Source organism: Argiope bruennichi, chromosome 3, assembly GCF_947563725.1.
Source record: "Argiope bruennichi chromosome 3, qqArgBrue1.1, whole genome shotgun sequence".
NCBI classification, from domain to species: Eukaryota; Metazoa; Arthropoda; class Arachnida; order Araneae; family Araneidae; genus Argiope; species Argiope bruennichi.
The window spans coordinates 67704211-67720805 of NC_079153.1; the positions used below are offsets into that span (position 1 = coordinate 67704211).

The 16595-nt window shown below is 28.1% G+C and overlaps 1 protein-coding gene across 1 annotated transcript in view; it reads left to right on the forward strand.

Annotated features, from left to right (window-relative positions):
- The window catches only part of LOC129962867 (ankyrin repeat and fibronectin type-III domain-containing protein 1-like), a 509915-nt gene that overhangs the window by 25851 nt on the left and 467469 nt on the right, over positions 1–16595 (forward strand). The gene's annotated exons all lie outside the window — the stretch shown is intronic.

Sequence of the window (16595 nt, forward strand, 5' to 3'; positions counted from 1 at the left end):
TATGGTAAAAGAGTTTAAAACATTTTCTCTTTAAATAATTGGTACGATATAATTTAAATTTGTGAAAAAAAGCAACATCTAATGTTGTTAAAATTTTTTATCGTGATTTTTCTAAAAAAAATCCATAATTAACACAAAAGTAACCGTACAGGAGTAGCAATAAAGTGGCTGAAAATGTGCTGAATAAAACTAGAAAGTCGAGAATCTATATCATGCAATCCATAACGATATTATTTTATATATGATTGAAATATGACCTAAACAGATTTTCAGAATTTAATGACCTTAATTTTAGAAATTTGTAGCAAGTAGACTACTAGATCTAAAAAAAACGTAGACGAAACTTTATTATAATATAATAAAGGTTCCTGTATATTCTGCAAAGTTTCACTCGTATGACAGAATAGTGACAAGAACCAAGGGGGAAAATATGATGAGCTTGTTGAAATATATTTCTTTATTAAACAGGATTATCATAAAAATTTAAGTTCAAATCAACACAAAACAGCTTCATATGAATTATAATTTTAGTAAAAGAGTGTACGATAATGAAATTTCTCACCAATAAAAAAAAACAGTTGAAGATTTGTTTTGATATTATTACTATATCTCACTTGCAAAATTGCTCAGTTCCTACAGTTATGATAAATCCTTTAATAATAAAAACGGTAAATCTAAAGATATGCTATTTTATATATTTTATAATCCATTAAATAAAAGCTACATATGTTATAAATGTTATTTGATTATATATTTTTATAGAATAAAAAAAAATGGAGTCAATAAATTGTGTGAAAGGCGCAAATATCAAAACCCTTAACATCCATATATGATTTATTACACAATATTGAATAAAATCTTAAAAAATAGAATATTGAATACTTACTATAAATCACTTGCAATCATACATGATTTATTACACAATGTTCAAATAAAAGCTCTATAAATAGAACATCGAAAAACAAAAATAATCTTATTTGCATATGATTTAATACACTATGTCAAATGATATCTCTAAAAATATATTAAATGATATAAATAATTTGTTCAAACTTGGACTTTAATTTGAGCAATCTAAAGTAAATTAAATCAAAAATCATTATTGACACAATCGTTTGCAAATAATTTCTGTTATTTTCAAAATACATGAGTTTAAAGAAATAAAAGGTGATTTCATTAATAATTGTATATTTGCTTTCTGAAGATTTTTCATTATCTAGTAGTTTAATATTCTGATTTTGATTGGTAAAACATTCAGAATTATTTCTGAATTGTTCTGTTTTTTTTTCTTCATAGGAAGAATATTTATGGACAGAGATCAATTCTGTTTTGTCAATTTTCATTAGTTCTGTTCTCAAATTAGGGGAATATTTTCCTTTTTCTGTGGCAAGTAATATGATTGTATCATCCTTATTACCAGGTCAATGTTATTCAACCATTCCAATTAAGTATCAGACGGCTGCATTAAAATTAGGATATGATATCTAATTAATTTAAAAGGAAAAGTTTCCGTTGTGTGATGGTATCAGAAATTCTTCTAACTCTATTCTACTAAAACAAAGTAAAAAAAACAAACAGCGATTTAATTTAAAAACTCATTCCTTAAAAATAATTTTTCATTCAAAATGAATGATAGAGATTATTGAAATTCCATTCTACAAGCGCTAAGAAAAGCGTTCCAAAATATGAACTGAAAGACACTCTGCTTCGTAAAAATGTTATTTTAATTGAATTGCAAACTATACAATTTATTTCAAAGGTCCGCGAGGCTTTGTTGTCAAGTATCTAAACTTTATTTCAGCGAAAAGCGATTGTTTGAAATATGTTAAATCCACGCCGGTCCATTTTCCTGCCACTGAAGTTATTCTGAACTTTGGAAAAGGGGACAAGCCTCAAGTATCGTCCACGTCATTTAATCAAGATTCAAAATTGTTAAGACCATACTTGAATAACCTTTGTATTTCTTCAAAGTGGGTAATATTTTTAACCTTTAAATGTGAATATAAGATATAAATTTACTTTAGAGTATACATGTTTAATTAAATACATATAAACTTATTTTAGATTGCCTGACGAGTTAATCACAATCAGCGGTTTAAAACTTTCCCCGACAGTACAGCTTCCTTTTCGACACAACATTTATTATCTTGATTATTATCATATGAGAACTTGATATTGTTTTATAAACGGGACTAGTAATTTAAAAAAAAAAGATTGACCAGATTAAAGAATCATTGTTGTTGGAAATTTTTCGGTAAAGAAATTGAAGCCATACGAAACTATCGGAATTTTAACGTTAAACTTTAGAATTACAAAATCAAAACTTTTTGATTTAAATCTTTGGTGAAAATATTTTAATATAACGAAATGTATGTAATAGAAGGCTATAATTAAAAATACGTTTTAAGAATGCTGTAAATTTATTTGTCATCATTGCTGTAATACGAGAATCTATTCTTTAAAGTATTGTTTACTTTAGAGAATGACCAATGATATTTTTAACCAGCGGGGGTGGTTCCCCGGACTTAACAGCTAGACTTCATTTGAATATATTTTGTTCAAAATTTGATAAAAATCTGCTAAACAGGTCTCAAGACTGTATATCGATTTTCATCTGTTTGTTTCAAAACGTCTTTGAGCCATCATATTTGTGTTCACAGACGGATAGACAGGTAGACAGACAAAATTCCGAAAATAAGTTTTCCGAACTCAGAGAAGTAATCATAAACTTAGAAATGCGTCAAAATCTTGATTTCGAATTTTTTAACGATACAATACTTTCACTGTACTTCTTATACTGAAAAATAAAAAGACGCAAGCCATAAGATTGAAGACAATGTACTAAATTCTATCAAGAATACGTTTTTGAATGTTTCAACTTTTATTATTATTATTTTTGGATTAGATCTAAACCATGCTGATCATGCTGATCTAAATTATCAATTCTTCTGAAGTTAAATTTCTGTTAATCTTTCGGCAAAACTTTTGCTCTGGAGACTTAACGCCGAAAGTCTGGGCATGTCATTAAAAGCACATAGCAATTTAAGCGACATTAATTCCCAAATAATTCTTGGAGATACCATTGGGATTAAATGAGTCTAACAATTACATAATTGTTGCTGAATTAATGAAAGGACAACTGCTGTTAAATTGGAGCATAATGTTTTGATAAATAAATGATATTATGAATGTTTCCAAGTAATCATATCTTACATTATAATGATCTGATTGATACAGAAACGAAAATGTCATTAGTAGAATTTTCTTAAATTTTAATATTTATTATATGTAAAATCGAATACTGGCAACTAATTTGTACTCTACAAGATAGAAATTAATAAGCAGATTTTTTTTCAAATGCCACTGAATATATTTTCATAAATGCAATGAGGTATATATATAAATCTATTGAGAACAGCTGCTTTTGGTGACCAGTTGGTTGGAACTAATTGCTAAAAATTTCTATTAAATATTTCATGTAAACGTGTCTTAATACATTCCTCATCAAAATATCTTTAAATTTTAAATTTTTATAGAATTTTAATTACTTTAGAAGCATTAAACCGTTCTGTTCATTGTGCTTTGCATTTCTTTAATTTTCTGGATATATATATCCAGTCATATAAGAGGAAAGAGCTGCAGTGTTTAACAATGGGAACCTTTTAAAAACCTTTTCACCATTGCTTTATTCTGAATTTAAATTTTAATCATAAATAATGCGAAATTTGAAAAACTTAATAAAAAGTGTAAAAGTTTAGAAAATGTCTTTTATTGAAATTTGATCAACATAAATAATAAACCGATTCTTCATTATTGATTAGCTTTGCATTGATCGAGTTTCTTTATCTTGGATATCTTGATAATCATGAATGAAAAAAAAAACACTCACACACACTTGGATGGAAATTTGTATAGTTTCAGTTAATAATGAAATATGGTTTTGTAAAACACGCTTATAATACAGTTTAAAAATTATTTATATATGAAAAAATATATGATAAATAATTTCTACTAGATTGAAAAGGTAATTGCTTGAATTTTAAAATGATTCAAAAATAACTGTTGTGCTATTATATTTTCTAAAGTTATTACGGAAACACCTAAAATTATGTTTAATATTTAATTTATTAAATTCTAATTAAAATTTTAAAAAAAATGCTACAAAGTGCACTTTTTGTTTTCCCAAAATATATTTGTGCCAAGTTTGGTAGCTCTAGTTCAAACAGTTTTGTTTGTAGAGAGCCGACACATATGAAGACATCTTTTTTATTAGCAAAGATTTCGTACAATTAATTGTTTACAAAGAAAGAAGATACTGATTAAATTTTGTAGAAAATTATTATTGCTTTGAATGAAAATATTCTAGATATCTTTAATATCTGTTTTGCTACCTCAGTTCGAAATATAAATTCCCAACTGTAGCAGGATCAACATTATGATTCCTTAAAATTTGCCGTAATAATATGCTATAAAAGTTTTCAGATTGATCAATGAGCCGAAGGATTCCTTGTTCCCAGAATTCCTGTGGCCGTGACGAGATCCAGTCCTTCACAGCGTCCTTGAGATCACCGTCCAAGGTCCGCTACTTGAACCCTCGAGCAAAGAAGAACCATGGATTCCAATGTGTACTGTGAGACACTCCAAAGATTACATAGGTCCATCAAGAACAAAAAGACCGGGGTTGCTCACGAAGGGTGTTCTGTTCTATGATTACGCGTTTCCACACTTCTCCAGGGTCACACACACGGAACTGATCAAATTCAAGTGTTAGCAGGTCGACCATCCGGGCCCTACAACCCGGATTTGTCGCCTTGCGATTTTCGTGTGTTTTGTGCCCTGAAAAAACATCAGAAAGAGAAACGCTTCAATTCGGACGGTAAACTCAAGGACGTTCTGAAGGACTGGGTCTCGTCACGACCACAGGAATTCTGGGAACAAGTAATCCTTCGGCTCATTAATCAATGGGATCGTTGTGCTTCGTTGTCTTAAATTATACCCGCAGTGTCGTTTCGTACCTTTTCATTTCAACACCCTTTTCTGTATATATATATATATGATATGATATGATATTTCACCTAATAGTCTAAATAAAGAGAGAATGGGCATTTTATTGCATTAAATTAATCTCTGCTCTTTTCTGAATAATGCCGTCAAAGAAACAGTTTGAAATTATACGACAACGATTTAAAATGTAATTCTTTTCTTCCATGCATTAAGATAGAAATAAAAGTATTTAACAAACCGTTTCGAATGAACTTTCAGTTAGAAAAGGTTGATTAAAAAAGGATTCAGAATGTTAATATGAAATTTTAATCAGTAATTCACTTTTAATTTTCATTCACTTTCTTAAAAAGAGGCACAAACGCTTTTTAAATATTGCACGTATACATATAATTCCAGTCACAAAGTTTCTTTAAATAATGAAAGCGATTGTGTTAGTATACTTTGCCTTCAACGAAAAGTGATGACAAAATATTAAAAAAAAAGTTTCATGCCCTGCTCTCTCCTACAAAGTAAATGTATAAAATAGTAATTACATCTTTATTTTTAAATTCATTTATTCACTAGCAAAACTCGAATTTTTATTTACTAATTTGCTGAGATATTAAAAGGTTGTACCACCTCTTTTTCCCCTTGAGCAGAGAGCACCCCTTTGTGGCGTTTTTAATATTTTTTTAGTTTAATCCAAATTTATATAACTTATATTTATGATACAGGGATTTTCAATATCTATAACTTTTTTATTTATAGGTTTCATCTCAGATCAAATAATTTTTTAATTAAATGCAAAAAATTGTTCTTCCAATATTTTCTTCTTACCCCCTTCCCCTTTAATCAATCTGGTAAATTATGCATGATATTATGTTTGGAAGTCTAACATAATAATTTATGGTAAAAATGCTATTACACATTTTTCCATGATTTGATATTTTCGTGAGAATTTCTCAATTATTTATTATATTTATTATGATATTAATTGCTCAAGAAAAAACAAATATTAGACAAAATATCTATATTTCTTCACCCAGATAAATCGGCATCATATACTGAAGATTCAATAAAATGTCAAATATCAACAAAAAGGAAAAAAAAAGATTAATAATAAGGATAAAATCAACAAATTCAAATGTGGGTGTGAAGTGCCTAAAACAGCAAACAGATGAACATGCAAGGTCTTTCAATAGCAATATAGGTAAGGGAAATGCAATTTCTTGTTTTGAGTAAAATATTTGGACAGCAATACATCTTTATTTAATCTATTGATTAATGAATATTTTGAATAAGATGCAAAGAATGTTAGACTGAAAGCAAGCAAAAATACCCTTCTAGTGATGGAATAAATTTATACTTAAAGAATCTTTTCAAAAATCTGTAACACTTTGTTTCTGGGTTGAAACATTTCTCTGCATTAGCATAAAATAAAAATTCTTTCTTCTCTCACGCTATAAAGTACTCTGATATGCGAAAATATCTTCACCTGTTACGCTTATCCGTGTATTCTATTCTAGATGTTAAATTCTTCCAAAATTCGAACAGCTTAGATTTACTGAAATTTTAATTCCAAATCGGAATTATAATATCTTGATTACCTCCGTTTTCTAATCATAAAGTGTGGATTCTATCTTTATTTAGAATATCTAAAAAGAAAAATTATTTCTAAAGATTTAAAATCAGCGAATAATTTTTCTAGACTGGAAGTGTAAAAATGGATGCTAGATTTCGTTAAAAGTTATGTATAATTAAAAAAAAGTCTTAAAATTCCACTTTAGGAAGGAAATGTCGATATTAAAATTAAACAATTAAAGAATGAAGGTTATACCATTTATTTCTCTTATGCTGGAAAAAGGTTTGAGATATTTGGAGCTTTCACGGAAAGAAGGTTTTTTTTCCTTACCTAATTATTTTTCCTTCTTTTAATTTGTCCTGAATGAATGGTAGGATTCTTGAAAAAAAAAACTGATAATGATTTGTGAAAGTGGGCGATATCAGTCAACAAGCCTTTTATTCTGTTGGGTTCCGAGTCATGTTGGGATAATATGAAATGTTCATGCTGACAATGCTGCGAAAACAGCATCTTTGTTGATGCAACGTGAGGTACCCATTTACGATGCGAAGAAATCGTTTAAGCGTCGTATTCATGCTATATGGCAGGAATCGTGGAATCAACAAAACAGTAACAAATTATATTTTATTAGACCTACAATTTATTAGACCTAGACTCCGCATTGGTCACATTCGTTTAACACACAAACATCTTTTATTAGGCTATCGAGCTCCTTTTTGCTCCAGATGCCGAACGATTTTAACGCTTCTTCACCTTTTAATTGAATGCCCTGTTTTTAATCATCATCGTTTACGATTTTTAAGGTTTCAACAGTGGACATGCAAATGCTTGTGGGGGAACATCCCCACAAAAATCTTTTTAAATTTTAAAAAGAAATTGGTTTATATCATCTTATTTAATGCTTCGTTGCCATTTTTATTCTCGTTTCTAATTTTAAAAGACATTGCCAAATAATTTTTTAATCGGTTTCTAATTTTATATAAAGACACGCGTTTTCTGTTCTAACCATATGTCTGGCGCAGTATAGTCATCTATGGCTCTTGCGCCTTTAAATTCCACAATCCAATCCAATCCAGTCAACAAGCCAACCACTTTACTACTAAATTAAAAATCAGTAAATGTAATGAAGAAATAAAAACACTTATTATTTCTTAATGGTTAAAAACTCTGTCTTCAACTGATAAATGCAATGTATAAGGTTCATATCTAATGCCTTTTTCATGAATATCTTGTGATTCAACCAGAAAACCAAGAGGAGTCGTATCCCAAACACTTTCTCGCATGCTCTCTAATAAAGTTATTATCCCAGAGAACACCTTGCTTGGCACTGGTGTACAATAATTACGAAACATTAACCTTTAGTCTGAATTTAGAATTATCAATGAATCTATTGTGCTAACCTTGGCGAGTATTTTGGCGATTAATCTTTGACATGGTGTTAATAATACCCAGAATCGAATTTGTGTTTTAGATGTGTTTTTCTTATCCGATTGAGACAAAAATTTGATCTGAAACTACACTTATAGTCATTAAATCCCATACCATATTCTATATATTTAAGTCACTGCATTTTTAAGTTATCGTATTACAATCTTCTGAAAGTACAAACTGACAGACGATCAACTCTTTGTTGGATTTGGCTCAAAATTTGAGAGGTGTCTATACTATAGGTGTTATATATGTGTAGCCAAATTTTATCTATCTAATTCTCTTCATTTTGTATTTATCATGTTAAGTTCTAATCGAACAGCCGGACAGACAGTCCTTTTCTGTTCGGATTTTGCTCAGAATTTGATAGTCATCTGCAAAGTTGATGTAAAGACAGTATACCAAATTTCATCCGTCTGGTTCAAAACGTTTCTGAGTTACCTTTGTCCCAGACAGACAGACGGATATTTTTCAAAAATGTGGTTTTCGAACTCAGAGAGATTTAACCCCTTACCTGCCGAGGATAACTTGCGAGATTCGGTCCCAGTGCCACGTATATATATATACGTATATAGTTGCGAGACGCATATATACGCCAGGGGCAGATAACACATTGACTTAGGGAGACGTATACATATGCCCGTGGCAGGCAAGGGGTTAAAACTTGGAGATTTGTCAAAATCTTGAGTTCAAATTTTTTGATGATTACTATATTTTCTCTGTACTAATGTACACGAGAAAACTAACAGCTGATAATATCAAGAGCATTAATAATAAAAAAAATATTGAATAAGAACAATACATCTCTTCTGAGAAAAAGGAACAATTCGAAATACTTTTTCCGAAACCCATTTACCTCCTCATAATACCATTTTTATATTTTATTACTTAATAAATAACAAGGATATCTAAAACTATCCATTGTGCATCGCTGGTTTGACACGTCTGACATACAAAGCTTGAATTATGTTAATGACTTGGGTGAACACTCGGAAAGCATTTACTATATCCCCATTTGACTGTCGAGAAGTCGGTTAAGTGATGTCTACTTAATGCTAAATGCGTTGTTTACACTCAATTTAGTAACTTTTTAAATTTACGCTGAAGCGGAAGTCTAAATTTTTATCTATGTTGCAATAAAGTCAATCCATTTAATGGTGCGAATAGTTTAAAGTTTAAACTAGACTTCCAGTTGATAAAAAGAGAAAAAATTGTTTCAAGCATTTTTTCCCTAAAAGATAAAAAAAAAATATATATATATATTTGATAGTCTACACACAATTTTTTGTGTGCAACTTTAAAAATAAAATTTGTTTTAGAAGATACTTAACATAAAAAATTGTCTGACCTACTTGCAGCATTTTTTCTTGTATTTTTTTATGCATTCCTATGAGACTTTAAAACATTCTTTTAATTTTAGCAGTTCCCATATAAGAATGATTTATTCTTCAGAATAAAAAAGGCAATGGCGGAATATTCGATCCCAGCGGCATAAGCTATTGCGATTTTATTCTGAGCAGATCGAAAGATATCATAAAAAATGATTTGGCATTAAAAAATTGCTTAAGGAAAGAAATTACAAGTTAAATATTTGCAAAATTAGTAATTTATTCATATATTTACGCTATAATCAAAATATTGACGAATTATAAGGGGGTATTTTGATTAAGGGTAAAGCAATCTGTTGTGACCATGGATTCTTATTAAGGTACAGACGTACTCTAAATGTTGGTAGAATCAAAATATTGAAATAAATAAAAAATAATATAAAGTACGTATATAGGATCAATAAAATTGAATTAAATGGTTTAAAAGCTTTATTTGACAACAATTAATTATTGTATTTATTTGGATTATGCATACTTGAAGAGTTTACGTATTTAAATTTTGAATGCAAACGTCATATATGTTTTCAGTATTCTTTCCTTTACAACACAGTATCTATAATTCAATACTTGAGAAATATTCTGTAGCATATTTTGATAATTTTGTCAGCTGTCATATGATATTTGATATCAATGATGATCACTGGGCGTGAAGACACAAATTCTATATCATGAAATTGTACTGGAATTTGTGAAACTCAGTCATACTGGAATATGTATCAGGAACTGAATTGCTAACTTTGATATCACAAAAACCAAATCGCATTGTACGGGATTTATTTTTCAATTATAAACTTGATTCATGCTTCTTACCAAATGCAGAGCATATTGAACTTGTTTTTCAAATTTTTAATGTCTAACTCTTGAAGTTTGCATCTTAATTAATTAATTAAGACACAATTACAGATTATTCATTTCCAATTCTTCTTTGAAGGTCTTTACAAATCAAGGAAAAAAAAACAAATACTTAAATATTGATTTAAAAATTACTATTAGAATTTTATTTATTATTTTCAGTGACATCAAAAACAGTTTATAATCGAGGCAAATGATTAGTTTTAACAATAATGGTTGTTACCGAAATGTAAACTAAATGAATCTTATAAATTTAGCATTACTGAACATCGACACAAGTGAATTTTTTTGATACATTTCAAATTTTGAATTTGCTGATTGTAGCACTAAATTGCGTACCAGAAAGATGATACATGCAATTAAGTGCTAGTTGATGCACATGGTTTTTTTTAACTCCTCAAATCGACGTCCTGTGACGAATGTGATTTATCTTAATGTGAAAATTAACGAGCTGGAGACTAAACCGAGAGAAGCTAACAATAGACTGACAGAGAAAGAAATGGTAGAATGTATACAGAATTCATAATTTATATACCTTCGAGATGATGATTTACTGAAATTTAGTTGAGCAAGCGTTTGTGTTAACCGCGTGATTTTCAAATAGTATTGAGAAAGATGATGTTAAGCGGAGGAATTTAAATTTTTTGCAACTCATTAGTTAAATTTTAATTCCTGTGATTAGAAAATAATTAATTTATCATCTTGCATAAAATGAATTTATCACACGCACAAACATACACACCATACACACATGCGGGTGCACACAGTCGCACAATCAATATTAATATAATCTAATTTCAGAAAGCGGATAACTGAATTTATCACACACACACACACACACACACACACACACACACACACACACACACACAACACACACACACACACACACACACACACACACACACACACACACACACACACACACACACACACACACACACACACACACACACACACATCTGTTTTGGAAATTCAGGGAAATCAAAGCGTTGGACTTATTTCACTTTTTTAAAGTCTCAACCTGCCTGGATAATAAATTTCTGTTACACGCTTCATTTATTTTTGCTATGCCACTGAATGTTTGCTTATGTTGTTCTGAATGAGAGTGTGAATAAAGTAAAACATCAGAATGGTATATAAAACTATGCTCAAGGAACCATTAATTCTTGCTACTCAATTGAATGAATCTAAATATAGAATAAAAAGCAATACCTTATGTACTTATTAATACTTATTTATTCAAACGTGTGAATGATGCTTTTATAAGTTTTTCCCTATGCTTTTTAAAATTTCCCTCAGGGTGCAAATGAACACCCTGATAAAATATATAAAGATCTTGGTCAAGGTTAAGAGATCCATTCCAGAATACCGCTCTTGTTATTTGGAGATTGAACTTTAATATAACTGATAATAAAGTGCTTTCTTTATAAGATAGAACTTGCGAAATTGGTACACTTTCTCATTTTCGAAAATAATTAACTATTTTCATATTATTAGGGCTTCATCATTAGATAGTAGATTAACAATTCAATATGATTCCTCACATGGACGACTTTCAATAATTTGAAGCGAATTTGATAAAAAATTACTCATTTTATTAATAACAATGAACTATATATAACAAACTAAAAATGTAAAAAATGATTAAGATGAAATATTATTGAATGCGCTATTAAAAGTTTTTTTAAAAAGTTATAACATTAATATATTACATGCATATGCTTATTTACGCTATTAGAAGAAATAAAATCATATAAACTTATTATGTAAGTATTAAGAAATATAATTACCTAAACCTATTAAATAATTAATAAGAAATATAATCACATAAATCTAATAAGTGACTATTGAGAGATATAATCATATAAATTTACTAAGTAATTAATGAGAAATATAATCACATAAATTCTAAACTTATTAAGTAATTATTAAGAAATCTACTTATGTAAATTCTAAACTTATTAAGTAATTATTAAGAAATCTACTTATGTAAATTCTAAACTTATTAAGTAATTATTACGAAATACAATCACATAAATTCTAAACTTACGAAGTAATTATTAAGAAATCTATTCACGTAAATTCTATACTTATTAAGTAATTATTATGAAATACAATCACATAAATTCTAAACTTATTAAGTAATTATTAAAAAATCTATTCACGTTAATTCTATACCTATTAAGTAATTATTATGAAATACAATCACATAAATTCTAAACTTATTAAGTAATTATTAAAAAATCTATTCACGTAAATTCTAAACTTATTAAGTAATTATTACGAAATACAATCACATAAATTCTAAACTTACCAAGTAATTATTAAGGAATATATTCTAAATTTTAAAAAAAATTAGAAACATTTTATTCGAAGTGAGAATAAGAAAGAATTAAAATATGAAACCTTTCAAGTTGTTTCAAGCGGTACGCTTTCAAAATCTAAAATTTGGAGCGAGAGCATTTCTTTTCTCGTTGAACGAAATTTCAACTCTCAAAACCCATTTATTTCATAATGTTTAATGATACCATTATGAAATACCATGTTGTGTTTCCTTTTCAATATTCACGGATCTGTAATTCTTTCCACTCCGATTCTTTCATAAAAATATTCAGAGAAAGTATGTAAAAAAAAGCAATAAAAAGTATAACTTCAAAGAAATTTAGTATACTCGAAGGATCTAATCTTATACATTTTTATTTTCACAAAATATTCTTAGAATGTATAGAATTGAATTTAAATTGATGTTTCTATCTACTACTTTCAACCTTATCCAAGTCTTTCCTTTATATTAGATTACATGCATGAGTGGCTGGAATAAAAATGAGTTCTGGATATTTCTATCACACTACGAAAATGGAGAATGCATTTGAAAAGAAAAAAATTGTCCAAATTTCATTTGAACATATTTTTTGTAGTTGCATTTAAGAATAATCAAATAATATCAAGGGATTATTATAATTCCTTTATCGTTAGATTAAAATCCCAAGTTGCAATAGTAGGAAAGAGCAGAAATTACAGTTGGTATTATATTTTTATGTTTTTGATTCCATCTGGGTAGTTTTATTTTTATACACTTTTATTTAACTAGATATTTTTTTACTCGTCTAAATTTCGATTTAAGAAACAAATTCACTCATAATGAAATGAAGTTTTAATATTTTTTATATTTGTGATTACTAATTTAATTACTTATTCTATATGAATGGCAACATCCGGTAGAGAATTCGAAAAGTAATAAGTAATTAAAACAGTAATAAGTAACACAGTTAATTAAAACAGTAATAACTAAGAAACAAATTCACTCATGATGAAATAAAGTTTTAATATTTTTTATCTTTGTGATTACTAATTTAATTACTTATTCTATATGAATGGCAACATCCGGCAGAGAATTTGAAAAGTAATAAGTAATTAAAACAGTAATAAGTAACACAGTTAATTAAAACAGTAATAAATAAGAAACAAATTCACTCATGATGAAATAAAGTTTTAATATTTTTTTATATTTGCGATTACTAATTTAATTACTTATTCTATATGAATGGCAACATCCAGTAGAGAATTTGAAAAGTAATAAGTAATTAAAACAGTAATAAGTAACACAGTTAATTAAAACAGTAATAAGTAACACAGTTAATTAAAACAGTAATAAGTAACACAGTTAATTAAAACAGTAATAAGTAACACAGTTAATTAAAACAGTAATAAGTAAGAAACAAGTTCACTCATGATGAAATAAAGTTTTAATATTTTTTATCTTTGTGATTACTAATTTAATTACTTATTCTATATGAATGGCAACATCCGGTAGAGAATTTGAAAAGTAATAAGTAATTAAAACAGTAATAAGTAATTAAAAGTAAAGTAAAGAATTTAATGAATTAAAGGGTGAAATTAATAATGATAAAAAAGAGAAAGAAGCAGAAAATAATGAAAAAATATGACTTAAAAACATGTTTTTACTAATATACTAAAATGTTTAAAATACTTTTTTTCAAATAAAATATCTGGAAATGAAAACAAAATTTTAAAAGGTCGAGGTTGTGAAAAGAAAATAAAGGAAATAATGAATACACATAATGAAAAATATTTAAATATTTATTAAAAACATTGTAAATATACTTAAGATTCAAAATATATAAACTTAAATATATTTAATTTACTCTGTATGCAGCTGTACAGCACAAAAGCAGACAAAATGTCAGAAATCTAATATATTCGAAGGTAAAAATCGATTATTAAACTGCATCTTTCTAAACAGCAGGTCAAATAAAAAATATATAAAATTTCAGCACTTTCATTAAAATGTTTCCAATAAATACTAAAAAATAATGAAAAGTTTATACTTTAAAGCAGAACTCTCTGAAGTCATTGACCATCGGAGCGCCATAAAACATAAAGAAAAGAGCAAACTTTTGTATGATAGTCTTCCGAATATTTTCTTCGAAGCATTTATTTATAAAGCGGGTTATTGGTTTTTCATAAATTTTCCCCAAGAAAAATGAATTTTTCAAGGATGTGTTTAGAAGTGCTGCGCTTTTAATAAGAATAAAGTCAAAGGATTGTACTAAAAGTGATTTACTCTTAAATTTGAACATATTGCCATTTTTTTTCGACTTCCTGATCATGTATACATTCGTGCTTATGTTTAGAGAAGTCTTTGCCTAGCGATTGTTTTTATTAAATAAAAGCCCTTAATATTGAAGAGTATTTACAGCTCCATAAAAAAATGTTTTACTACCTAATTTTTTGAAAGCGAAAGTGCTTGATATGTTAAAATCATTGTTTTATTTTATTTTTAGTAACATTTAGAAAAACATGTACGGAAACATGTATGTGCATTTGAATTAATGTACTTCATCATAAACTTGAGACGACGGATTTTCAATTTTCATTACTTGATTCTAATTCTTAATGCGATTAAATTCTATTTAATATTAAATAAAAATGAGATTTTTATTTAAGATATATGAATAACAATGTAAAAGTTATTGATATTTAGTCAATTAAATTAAATGAAAACTATTTTCATAATTAATTTCTCTTATGTTAAGTATAAGAAAGAATTGGAGTTATTAAAAACAATAATTAACGAAAAATTAATATTTAAAAGAAAATGTTATGTTTATGAAAAAAAAATCGATCCCGAAATATTCTTAAGTTTTCATTTCAACATGTTTCTGAATCCGAAAAATCCTTTTTAGATTTAAGTCCATCTATACCTACTGTGAAAACTATAATTCAGAAATATGAAAATCTAAATAGATGAAATTTTGTATAAACACAAAATACTGAAATTGAGATGATATTTTTGACTCAGTCTGTCAAGCGAAAGTCTGCCTGACTAAATGCAGGTGAAAATGATATTTAAAAATATATTGACCTAAATATGGGGAATATGAACATATGAATTTAAAGTCCCAATTAATTAGCTATTTTTCAAATTTTAGAAAAATTCATTTAACTGATTGATTGTCAGATTATATGTTTGCATTTCTATTAGTGACTCAAATGATAGAACTAACATTTTAAATATAAAAATTATTCCACATTTGCGGGTAAAATTGGTCGATTAGGAAGATTTGAATTTCGTTATTTACAAAACAACTATTGTCTCGAGAAGAAGCTTGCGTTGATTTTTGGATATTCTCTCACCGACGGATGAAGTTTGATTTATTTAAGTTGTTTTAACGCCTCGTTTTAAATCATCACTAAGGCTATTCCAGAATGAACCACGAATTTTTGGATCGCGATCAGATGACGATGACACACATGAACTGGCATACGCTTTCAAATTTTCATCACCTCAAAAGATGTACCCCCGGCCTCAGATTCCGAAGTAAAAGACAGCTCCTAACGTCAGGCTAGCGCTCGGATGAGAACTAAAATTAAGTCCTAATGTCCATTTCCAGCTACAGGCCAACTACGGTTGAAATTTTTACGCATCTGCAACGCCATCTAGCGCATTATGAAGGCGTTTCCAGCCAGTCATTTTTATTCGATTACGTTTCGGTATAGCTTAGTTCTCACAGAACTTTGAAATACTTTTAGTTGGGATACTTTGTGTGATTCTGCAAATTTCGCGTCATTGAAACGCCTTTTTTAAAAATAAACATCAACATTCACTTGTTAATATGGTGATAATTTGGTCTGATATCTGTTGGATTATTCACAGACAACTGAAAATCTCTGAGTTCTTTTAATTGGGAAATAAAAAAAATACTTTCTGAATTTAATCAAATGGTTTGAGTGTATCTTGGAATTTTTTTATACATCCATGCAAGTTAAGCAAAAATGATTAAAATTTTTTTAAAAAAATGAAGAGCTTTCAGTAAAAAAAAAGCTTAATATATATT